This window comes from Chlorocebus sabaeus, chromosome 14 (assembly GCF_047675955.1).
Source record: "Chlorocebus sabaeus isolate Y175 chromosome 14, mChlSab1.0.hap1, whole genome shotgun sequence".
In the NCBI taxonomy this organism is placed as follows: Eukaryota; Metazoa; Chordata; class Mammalia; order Primates; family Cercopithecidae; genus Chlorocebus; species Chlorocebus sabaeus.
In genome coordinates this window covers 61682-73790 of record NC_132917.1, presented here as the reverse complement: position 1 = coordinate 73790, position 12109 = coordinate 61682, and positions in this window count along the sequence as shown.

Here is a 12109-nt window from a genome sequence, read left to right as displayed (position 1 = left end):
GCACATTTTTCTCTTTTACTGACGAGTGCCCACTGATTTACCACTTCAGATTTCCTCGGACTGTCCCAAAATGCTAGTAACTACTAACAGGAAAGCAGGTGGCACTGCACATCGGAAATGCTGGTAATGCCCACATGGTGCTTAGTAATTACTAATTACAGCATGCAATGACTTGGGAAGCAGGTGCCAGGAAACAGTCACATTTGAATCCATACAGAGCTGTTCATCCATGAGCTCATTTTCAACCCTGCAGGAATTCTTGAACTGAAAGCCACAGCCTTAATGCCAACAGGAGTAGAGGCTTTTGTTTTTCTTGCTTTCTTAGCGTAGTGCTTTGATTGCATGCGAAGGAGACTCTTAAAGAAAAATTAGCAAAATTTTCTTTAAGAGAACAGCCCTGAAGAGCCATGTTGAAAAATTCAGTTGCAGAATGGTAAGAATATAAATGACTCTAAAATAAGCTACATGTGCCTATTGCAAACCTCTGTGTGGTTGAATATTGTCATCTTACTTAAAATAATAAGGCTATGGTATGGATAAAATGTGTAAATGTAAGTTAGAAAAACTTTGTAAAACATTAAGCAGTTTTTTAAGAACTCAGAGCATGTTATCTGTGTTGCTTCGTTTATCCCCAGAAATCCTCTTACCCCCATATTACAGATGCTAGGATCAAACCCAATGTTCCACAGCAAGTTACGCTAAAGTCGGGGGAATGTTGCAAGTCTCTCGACCCTGGGAGCTATGTGGTGAAATAAAGAAGACATGTTTTCTATGTTTTTGATGCAGATTTCCTGCTGCGAGTCATTAGCTGATTATTGAAACTGTGCACCACACACCGTTTCCCCTTACTTCATTCCAGGTTAGATGCACTTGGCATGGAGTTGAGGGTGGAGAAAGATTAAAGACTACAACATAACGACACAAGTCATAGTCAGGCCTTTTTAAAGTTATAGATAAATAATTATTAAGAAAATAAAAACATATGCCCCAGAGAGGTTGCGATGGTCATCTAATTATTTAATCCTTAAATGCTCTCTTCAGAAGTTAATTAAACAATCGAGGAAAAAGAAGAATTGTTTTGATGTTGATCTGGAAGAAAAAAACACAAAACCTCAATGTTGACATGAGACTAAAAACACTTACCTATCCTTATCAAGTAGACAATTTCAATACCTTAATTCTTGTCATTACAAAAGGTACATTTAAATACACAGTGGCTGCTAGTCCATCCCCAATCTCGGGAAGAGGGGGCATGGGAAGGGGGTGTAGTGCCCTCTTCTGCCCTCACGGTCGGGGCTGGCCTTGTGCCTTGAGTAAGCCCTTGGTGCTCTCCTGTTGAAGACAAACAAGTCAGAGAATGTCCGCATCAGACAGCATCAGTCACGGAGTAAGGCAAAAGCAAGATTCCCCAACAATCACATCTGAACACAGACAAAATAGGAACGTTTTCCAAGCCACGGAATCGCAAAGATCCCCCTCTCCTGGATAATGTGAGTGATGGCTGCATCTTTATCAGCTACAGGTTCAGTCTAGATCTAGTCCTTCCTCTTTCTAGGTAAGATTTACTGAGGTATCAAATTTAAAAATTACTCCTGTTTCCTGAGAAGATCCAATCCAAAGACAGCCCTACTTCCTTAGATCCCCCACCAAATTACCAAGCACGAGTCAAATCCTATAATAGGTTCTTTCTAACATCCTCATGCGGGGAGTTCTGCCTTTCCACCGGTCTTTGTTATCTCCTTTTCAAATAGTGAACCCAACTTGTGGCCTTGGTGATGTTTACCTGGGAGACATTAATGTCAGGACAAGGTTAGACAGAAGACATACTTGATCTAGACAGTAGTTCCATTAGTGTTCATGTAATAATTCATTAAAGCGTATATTTATGTTTTTCATACTTTCTTAAAATATGTGTAGTATTTCACAATGAAAATTATGTTTTAAAAACATGCATTGGATATAGAAATATATTCTTATCCCAGGAATAAAATATTCTCTTTAGACAAGTTATTGGCTGAGATCATACACAAATATCAATAACTGAATTATTTTTAATCCTGGAAGCACAAGCCCTCTATTTAGACATTAACAGTGTGAGGGAGAAAAAAGACGAGAAATAGACCAATATTCCAAAATGGCAGTGACAGTTTGTATTGATACAGGCATTCTTGTCTTTGTCTTCTCTGGTCAAATGTACTTGAATCAAGACTACCAAATTATTTAAAATTAGTGGGTCAAAGAATGTGGGCACACATTTGTTTATATCAGTGAGGAAGACACTGAGAGATTTTCACAGTGGGCCCCTGCTTGGTGGAACAGCTGAAGTCCCACTTAACCTGTTTGGCTTCCCAATAATCATGGGCTTGAAAAGGCATCAGTGGTGGGTTAGCTGTCTTTGGAAGACTAAAATAGATCATCCTGCAGGTTGTCTCACCCTGTGATGAGGGGCTGGGCCAGGTGATTTCCGAAGCCCCTCTGGCTCTGAATCCAGTCTACCACAGCCATGCCACCTCTCAGCGTGGCCTGTGAACAACTATCAACTGTTCCTATCCCCTGCTGCATTGGAGCGGCATCACCACAACGGCCGGGCTGCTCCCAGCACGTCAATCAATGTGTTCCATGGGGACTGTTGGGGATGTCTTCCCTCTATTCAAACTGCCTTCCAGGATCCAAAAAGATGTTCTTTCCATAAGGAATAGCAAGAGAATATTTGAAGTGAACGAATGTGCTTGTCCTTAATTTAGAGAGCTTCATGGTTTCCACAAGAACCTACCAGTTAGAACACTCATGGGTTTACCACTTCAGGTACTTGCTAGGTGGACGGAGAATTAACCAATGAGAAGGTGCCCAGCATTCAGTGGGGTGTACTGTTGACCATGTGGGAGCATCGCTCTGCTTTTCTGGAACACAGATGGTCCCAGGTGGTTTGAGAAAAGTCACATCCATCTCAGGATGCAACGCTACGAGGCAAACTGTGTAGAAGCAAGAGACATATTAATGTGGTAAAAAACGACAGCTATTTCCAAACTTTACTTGCTGTATTGATCATCATTAATGATAACAAATATTTAAGTATTTCTTGTTGTGTGGGGGACAGGAATGGGTAGATGGGATAACTTTCAACCAAAGACTTGTGCTCCCCTTTCAAAATGCAGATATTTTGCTGAAAAGTTGCTGCTCCATGAGGGACTGCGTTTGCCAACTCATCTTGCATCAGGGAACTCAGGCAACTGAGTCCCAGGCAGTGGAGCATGGACAGAGAGATTCACCTACATCCAGCACCAGCCCACAGAAACATCCCCATGGGCCCTCCACTCGGGCTTTGACCCCATCTGCCTGCTGCGTGTTAGCAGAGCTGACTTCTCTGTGTTCTTAGAAGCCCCGTATTAAAGTCAGAGTCTCCTTCAGGTGGGGGATCCCTGAAAGCCTGCCTGTCATAGAGTCTCCTAGCCAGTCTCGCTGCTGGTGAGGAACACCCATTTTGGACATTATGTGAGTAAAAAATGAAACTCCTGCTATGTGAGGCCCCTGTAATTTTAGAGTTTTCCAGTTTCCATTGCTGGTGTCCCTTTCTTCACTGCTAGTGTGGAGACAATTCCACAACCTCTGAAAGAGGACCACTACCAGCTAACTGTTGGCAAGATTTGAAAGTTGGAGTGAAAGGAGATGGAGCAGGAAAAAGAGCAAGATCGAAGGTGAATCTGTCAAGAGATCTGGCTACATGAGCACAAGAACACGCTCTTTAATGTAATGTCTACACAGCACCTACTAACAAATGGGCTGAGGGTCGTTGTCTCTCTTACAAATGTCACCCATTTAACCCCACAACAGCCCTGTAGGTACCAGCCCTCAAATATCCGGAGCACTGAGGTGAAGCAGCTGACTCAGTGCCCCAGCCAGCAAGTCACACTCAGGATTTGAGCCTGCCTGGCCCCAGATCTCCCTCTCTGGCTTTTCTGCATTGCTATTTCAGGGCAGTGGGCTGATGTGGGAGCCTCTGGCAAGCAGGTGAGGAATTATCTGTAAGGCAATCAAAGGCTTGTCATCAGGCTGAGGTACACAAATGTCCAAAGTCCTCGGGAGGTCAGAAAGGGAGTTTTGCAATACTCCAGACTCTATAGATCGATAGCATTAGGCCTGTGAAAGGAAAACATCTTGGGCCCCCAAAATTACTCGGGAAAATTCAAGCTGGGAACTGCTTAGGGCAAACCTGCCTTTCATTCTATTCAAAGTCACTTCTCTGCTCTCTGAGGTAGATGCATATCTGATTGCCTCCTTTGGAAAGGCTAATCAGAAACTCAAAAGAATGCAACAGTTTGTGCATCACCTGTCTGTGACCTGGAAGCTCCCTGCAGGCTTGGAGTCTTTCTGCCTTTCTGCCTTTGCTTCAAGTTGTCTCGCCTTTCCAGACTAAACCAACGTAGTTCTTACATATATTGATTGATGTCTCATATCTCCCTACAATGTATAAAACCAAGCTGTGCCCCGACCACCTCGGGCACGTGTCGTCAGGACCTCCTGAGGCTGTGTCATGGTCATGTCCTCAACCTTGGCAAAATAAACTTCCTAAATCAACTGAGACCTGTCTCTGACTTTCTGGGTTCACAGGCCCATGTTACGTGTTAGGAAAATAAGCCTAAGAAGGACCACTTACCTTGCCCAAGATTGCACCAGACTGATCTGGTGGAGCCAGGTTTTGAACTCCTGTCTCTCCTTCAAAATTCTCCATTTGACACCTTCCCAACTGCCTTTGTTTTTTGGAGGGGAGCTAAATTACTTTTAACTCATTTACCTGAAGTAGAGAATTAAAGAGAAACATAAACCAAATCTACCAAAAGATACTTATTTTTGTTTTTCAAATACTATTATGTGGAATCACCTCACTTCCAGTAGTGTAACTTATTCAAAATTTCTAAATAAAGCATTTCCACTGTGAATCACTGCTATGTATGAAATGCAACCAAAGGACATCTTGTTCTTTAAAACTCACATCAAATTATCTCTATTCTGACATCTAACAGGAAAAACATTTTTTTTAACAGCTTGCTATCCAGAAAGCTTTTGTAGGTGTTTCCACAGCAGACCTGTAATAAGCTATCACACAGTTTAACTCAGATGAGATGAAATCACCCATAAAGCAGCCTTTGAGGGTTTGTTTAGGTTTGCTTTGGATTAATCAGGACTTGTATGCTAAAGAAATTCTCCATGATGAAAGGCCCCAAAGTGATCTAAAGATGTCATCCATTTTTGACAACCACTTGTTTTTCCCTCCTTTCCTTTGGAAAGTTTTCAGTGGCTCTCCAGAGAGCTTTTTCAGTGTTTCTGTTCATCCCTTCAGCTGAGGCTGTACTGTTTGATGCTGAGCTCATGGTGACAACCGATGGTCATAAGGATACCGAGAGGGACCAGGAAGAGGCACCAGGCTGGGACTCTTGGCCAAGTGTTTGTGCAGGAACAAACTCATTGGAAATAATTGTCAAATATATGGAAGTCATCCCAGAGGAGGAAAAGTGGTTATAAACTAGAACTGACAGAATATATGAATTTAAACATTGACTTCAATAACCTTATTGTGTTAATTCTGGAGTTAAATTCATACACCCAGGATTTTACTATTAATTGCAGGTGATATTTAATTGAGATTGAAAACCTCAAATACTCCCTTAGTCACCCACTGCTGGTTCAAGAATCTAAGGCAGAAATTCTTTACTATTAGCCAAGACTTTAGTCCCAAATTACAATATGTCTTCCTGGTGACCAAGATTAGATTAAATACAATAATGGCAATGTGTCTTTTGTCTAGGACACAGATTGTCCAATTCCCAAACCCATGTGCTGTGAAATGCTGTTCAAACTGATCACACACGCACACACACACACACAAGTCCCATTCTCAGCTAAGTTTGGAGAAAGTACATGATATGGTTTGGCTGTGCCCCACCCAAATCTCATCTTGAATTGTAGCTCCCATAATTCACAAGTATCATGGGACCTGGTGGGAAGTCATTGAATCATGGGGGCAGGTTTTTCCCATGCTGTTCTCATGATGGTGAATAAGTCCCATGAGAGCTGATAATTTTATAAAGGGCAGTTTTCCTCCCCTCCACACACTCTCTTGCCTGCTGCCATGTAAGATGTAACTTTACTCCTCTTTTGCCTTCTGCTGTGATTGTGAGGCCTCCCCAGCTATGTGGAGCTGTGAGTCCATTAAACATCTTTTTCTTTATAAATTACACAGTGCCAGGTATGTCTTTATTAGCAGCACGCAAACAGACTAATACAGTAAATTGGTACCACAAAGAGTGGGGCACTGCTCTAAAGATACCCGAAAATGTGGAATTGAATTTGGAACTGGGTAACAGACAGGTTGGAACAGTTTGGAGGGCACAAAAGAAGACCGGTAAATGTGAGAAAGTTTGGAACTTCCTAGAGACTTGTTGAATGGCTTTGACAAAAATGTTGATAGTGATATGGATAATAAAGTCCAGGCTGAGGTGGTTTCAGATGGAGATAAGGAACTTGTTGGGAACTGGAGTAAAGGTCGCTCTCGCTAGTCAAAGAGACTGGTGGCATTTTGTCCCTATCTAGAGATCTGTGGAACTTTGAACTTGAGAGAGATGATATAGGGTACCTGGCAGAAGAAATTTTTAAGTGGCAAAACGTTCAAGAGGAAGCAGAGCATAAAAGTTTGGAAAATTTGCAGCCTGATGGTGCAACAGAAAAGAAAAACCCATTTTCTGAGGAGAAACTAAAAATGGCTGCATAAATTTGCATAAATAATGAGAAGCCAAATGTTCATCACCAAGAACATGGGGAAAATGTCTCTAGGGCACGTCAGAGACCTTCACAGCAGCCCTTCCAGTCACAGATGTGGAAGCCTAGGAAGGAAAAAAGTTTTCCTGGGCCAGGTCTAGGCCCCCTGCTGTGTGCAGCCTAGGGACTTGGTGCCCTGCATCTCAGTCACTTTAGCTGTGGCTAAAAGGGGCCAAGGTACAGCTCAGGCTGTGGTTTCAGAGGGTGCAAGCCCCAAGCCTTGGCAGCTTCCACGTGGTGTTGAGCCTGCAGGTACACAGAAGCCAAGAATTGAGGTTTGGGAACCTCTACCTAGATTTCAGATGATGTATGGAAATGCCTGGATATACAGGCAGAAGTTTGCTGTGGGGGTGGGGCCCTCATGGAGGACCTCTGCTAGTGCAGTGTGGAAGGGGTATATGGGGTTGGAGCCCCCACACAGAGTCCCCACTGGGACGCTGCCTAGTGCAGCTGTGAGAAGAGGGACACCATCCTCCAGACCTCAGAGTGGTAGATCAACCAACAGCTTGCATTGCACACCTGGAAAAGCCACAGACACTCAATGCCAGCCCATGAAAGCAGCTTGGAGGGAGGCTGTACCCTGCAAAGCCACAGAGGTAGAGCTGCCCAAGACTGTGAGAGCCCACTTGTTGCATTAGTGTGACCTGGATGTGAAACATGGAGTCAAGGGAGCTCATTTTGGAACTTTAAGGTTTAATGACTGCCATATTGGATTTTGGACTTGTGTGGGGCCTGTAGCCGCTTTGTTTTGGCCAATTTTTCCCATTTGGAATGAGTATATTTACTCAATGCCTGTACCCCCGTTGTGTCTAGGAAGTAACTAACTTGCTTTCGATTTTACAGGCTTATCAGTGGAAGGGACTTGCCTTGTCTCAGATGAGACTCTGGACTACGGACTTTTGAATTAATGCTGAAATGAGTTGAGACTTTGGGAGACTGTTAGGAGGGCATGATCAATTTTGAAATGTGAAGGTGTGAGATTTAAGAGGGACCAGGGAAGAATGATATAGTTTGGCTGTGTTCCCACCCAAATCTCATCTTGAATTGTAGCTCCTGTAATCTCCACTTTTCATGGAAGGGACCCGGTGGGAGGTAATTGAATCATGGGCGCAGGTTTTTCTTATGCTGTTCTTGTGATAGTGAGTAAGTGTCACAAAATCTGATGGTTTTATAAAGGCCAGTTCCCCTGCAAATACTCTCTTGCCTGCCACCATGTAAGACATGGCTTTGCTCCTGCTTCACCCTCTGCCATGATTGTGAGGCCTCCCCAGCCATGTGGAACTGTGAGTACATTCAACTCCTTTTTTCTTTATAAATTGCCCAGTCTTAGGTATGTTTTTATTATCAGTGTGAGAAAAACTTATACAGTAGGGAAGAGGTAGAAGAGGAGATGGAGAGGAACCTTGGTCTACCTGCCTATACAAATGTTTAAATTCGTGATAAGATGATAGAGACTTCCTGCAGGCCTTGGAAGGCCCATATTCTCCCTGAGTAATCATTGATCTGCCCTCTGCCTTCTTTAGAAAGATATGAATTTTCCAAGCTTTGTGTTACTTTATCCCATTAGAAATGGGCGGGCCAGTGACTCTCTCATCATAAAATGCACCTGTAGCCCCATGTGTGTTGAGGTGTTCAGTTTTTGTTATCTCCCCATGGGCTGGTGATGACCTTCACTCGGCTGCCATTGCTCCACAGCCTATTGTCTGGTGCTGGTGACGACCTTCACTTGGCTGCCATCACTCTGCAACATATTGTCTAGCACTGGTTGAGGTGTTCAGTTTTGGTTATCTCCCCATGGGCTGGTGACGACCTTCACTTGGCTGCCATCGCTCCGCAGCCTATTGTCTGGTGCTGGTGACGACCTTCACTCGGCTGCCATTGCTCCGCAGCCTGTTGTCTAGTGCTGGATGATCCACAGATGAATGAAGGTGTTCCTGGGGATATGGTCTTTGACTGCCACACTCACCTTTGCTTACACACCTGCAGCAAAACTAAAAGCCTTTTAGTGAGCTGGTTTATCCCTGGTAAAACTTGAGTAACTTTCCCAGTTAATGGATTCCTTATTTGTATTCTTCCAGGACCAGGAATTATGTCAAAAATTGTCTTGCAATAATGCTTTAAATTGTGTTTGTGGGAGTAAAATGTTCACGTGTAATGAGGTTAATTGCTGAAGCGAGTTGAGCTGATGGTATCTGCTTGTCCTGAATTTGCTGTCTGAAACGTTCACCAAAAGGAAAATGTTTAAAGAAATTTGAATTTCTGGGTAAATAGACACTTGAAAAGAGGCATTGTGATTGCCTCCTGCTGTTGTTCCAGCACGTGCTAAGCACTCACTGCTATGTGGAAAGTGTAAAAGCCTTAAGGACCCACAAAAATTGCCCCCTCTTATGCTACTTTCAACTGCACAGTCCCCTGACAATCTTCAGGTTTCTAGGGCCCAGTGGTTTGTTTCTGACTGACGTTGGCTTTTTCAACTCCATGAGCCTGTCCAGAACTGTGACCCAGAGCCTACGCCTGTGACTCGACCTTGCTCCTGCTCCAGCATCAGTACAGCATGTGCTATGGGGGTTCGGACTCACCTCGCATCTCCTGGCTCCCAGGGTGCCTGTGTCGTGAGTAAGACGTGGGCAGGCACATCTGTTTGTTTTGGGTAAGTCATTGCCTTACTATTGGGCAGCCAGCCAGAATGCTCACAGCTTTATACAGAAGAGACTTGAATGCAAAATTATTTCTTTGATGGAACCCCAAAATAATGTATCCCTTACAGTTACATTTGTGAACCTCCAAAATTTGAGACAGGTCTCAGTTAATTTAGAAAGTTTATTTTACCGAGGTTGAGGACATGTACCCTTGACACAGGCTCGGGAGGTCCTGATGACATGTGTCCAAGGTGGTCAGAGCACAGTTTGGTTTTATGCGTTTTAGGGGGACATGAGAAATCAGTCAATATATGTAAAATGAGCATTGATTCGGTCCAAAAAGGAGGGACAACTTGAGGTGAAGGCGGGGCACACTGAAGTGGGGAGGGGACTTCCAGATCACAGGTAGGTGAGAGACAATTCTGAGTTTCTGATGAGCCTCTCCAAAGGAGGCAGTCAGATATGCATTTATCTCAGGGAACAGAGGAGTGACTTTGAATAGAATGAGAGACAGTTTGCCCTAAGCAGTTCCCAGCTTGACTTGTCCCCTTAGCTTAGTGATCTCAGGGGCCCCAGATATTTTCCTCTCACACATTTATACTCACACACATAAACATACTGAGGCCCTTAATAATTTATTGCTTTTGTACATTTCCAGTTGGCTTAGTCACTGAGCTTGCAGGCAGAAGACAGCACAACGCAATCACTGAGGCCAGTGCTGGTGCTGTTGCACAGACTTTCCCTTCACCCTCCTCACAAATGTGAAAGAGCTACATCAGTCAACTTTTAGAATTACTTTAGTTTTTAAAGAAGACAAGAGTTAAATAATGCATGAGGAAACTCCTTGCCAGCCATTTTAATTTCTAGAGAAACTAAGAATGTGTACCAGGGAGGAACGTCTGCATCCGTGGTGCAGCCCTGAACGTCTCACTGTACCTGTGCCCGTTGCTCTGCAGTTTTGCAATTCCTCTTGTTCAAGAGGTGGAGGCCCCCTCCCTACCCTGAAACTCAGCTTGAATGTGAGACTCATAGTGGCCATAAGAATGTTAACAGACCTGGAAGCAGAGGCCTGAGGAAGCCCCCACGGGTTTGTGTTGCCGTTCTGCTTCTCTGCAATCCCTTCTTCTAGTGACAGACCTCAGGCAGCAGTCTTTTCATGGTTGTTGTAAACATACTTCCACCTGGGTATATGGCTTATGCCTGTAATTCCAGCATTTTGGGAGACCAAGGCAGGCAGGCTGCTTGAGCTCAGGAGTTTGAGACCAGCCTGGGCAACAGGGTGAGACCTCATCTCTACTAAAAATACAGAAAAATAGCCGGTCATGGTGGCACATGCCTGTGATCCCAGCTACTCAGGAGAGTCGCTGGAGCCAGGGGTGGTGGGGTTTGGGGGTAGAGGTTTCAGTGAGCTGAGGTCATGCCACTGCACTCCAGCCTGGGTGACAGAGCCAGACCCTGTCTCAAACAAACAAAATTATTTCCACTGTAACTCTAATGTTAATAGGAAAATAGTACGAGGGAAAATAGTACGAGGGAGAGAGACAAGGAGGGAAGATGTAAAAGATAATGTATATATTCTACATAAATATCCCAGGGACAATTTGTCATTTCCATTAGCAAGCCCTAAGGCAACACTCCCTTCCTAAATCTGCAGTGGCCTCCTTTGTCCTTAACAGCACAGGTGCCCTTCTCCCTTCACTCACCTTTCAAGCTACTCTCACTGAGAACAGAAATGCCATCTTCCCGAAGTTCTCTTCTACTTGCCGTGGCTCAGCCTCTCTTCGTGACTCCTGCCAAGGACCTCCGGAGCACTTCTCAGGGTGCTGTTGACAGCTGCATGCTAAGGGCAGCTCACCTGCTTGCCAGAGTTGCCTTGGGGAGCTCAGAGCCACAGGAACCTTCTGGGGCTTACTTGTCAGTCTCAGGCAAAGCACTTTCCCCTCTTGGTCTTGCACAGCACTCATTCTGCTGTCCCACGCAGGTGAATGCCCAGAATGGAACAGAACGTAGATTATTTGCCCTGCCTTCACTGCATTATACTTTAGTGACACATCTAGGATAACAAATGTATTTTCAGGGAGGATTTGTGAAGACTTCAGGCATTAGTTTGGTGTTATTCTATTACCATGTAGGAGAATTAGATGGAGTATCCTTTTAGCAAAATTGTTTACTGTCAAAGAGAAACAACACCAGACACTTGTTAAAGGTAGCAAGACAGATTTTATTCGGACTACTGCAAAGCGGGAGAGAGACTCCAGTAAACCCTGAGCTCAACCCCAACTAAGACTAAGGTAACTGAGGTTTCTAAATGGACAACAGAGAGGAACCAATAAGGGACCATGAGGAAGTGAAAAAGGGGGAATAAAAATGGGGCTGGGGGTACAACAGGGAACCAAAAGTGAGGGCTATGTGGAAATAGAAAATGACCAAGGGAGTGAACGGAAAATTATTAAAAATATTTATGGTTGAGTTGGGACTGAGTACATTTTGCAGTTTCACAGCATTGGATTTCTTGAGTGGACTCATCATGGCAGGGTCACTTAGGGGACACAGCGGAGAACAGTTCTGGAAGCATGGCTGAGGTATGGTCAAATCTCTCAGCAGTGTTCAGGCAAATGCTTGACTCTTCAAGGAAGTTCAGAGTTCGTGTTACAAAT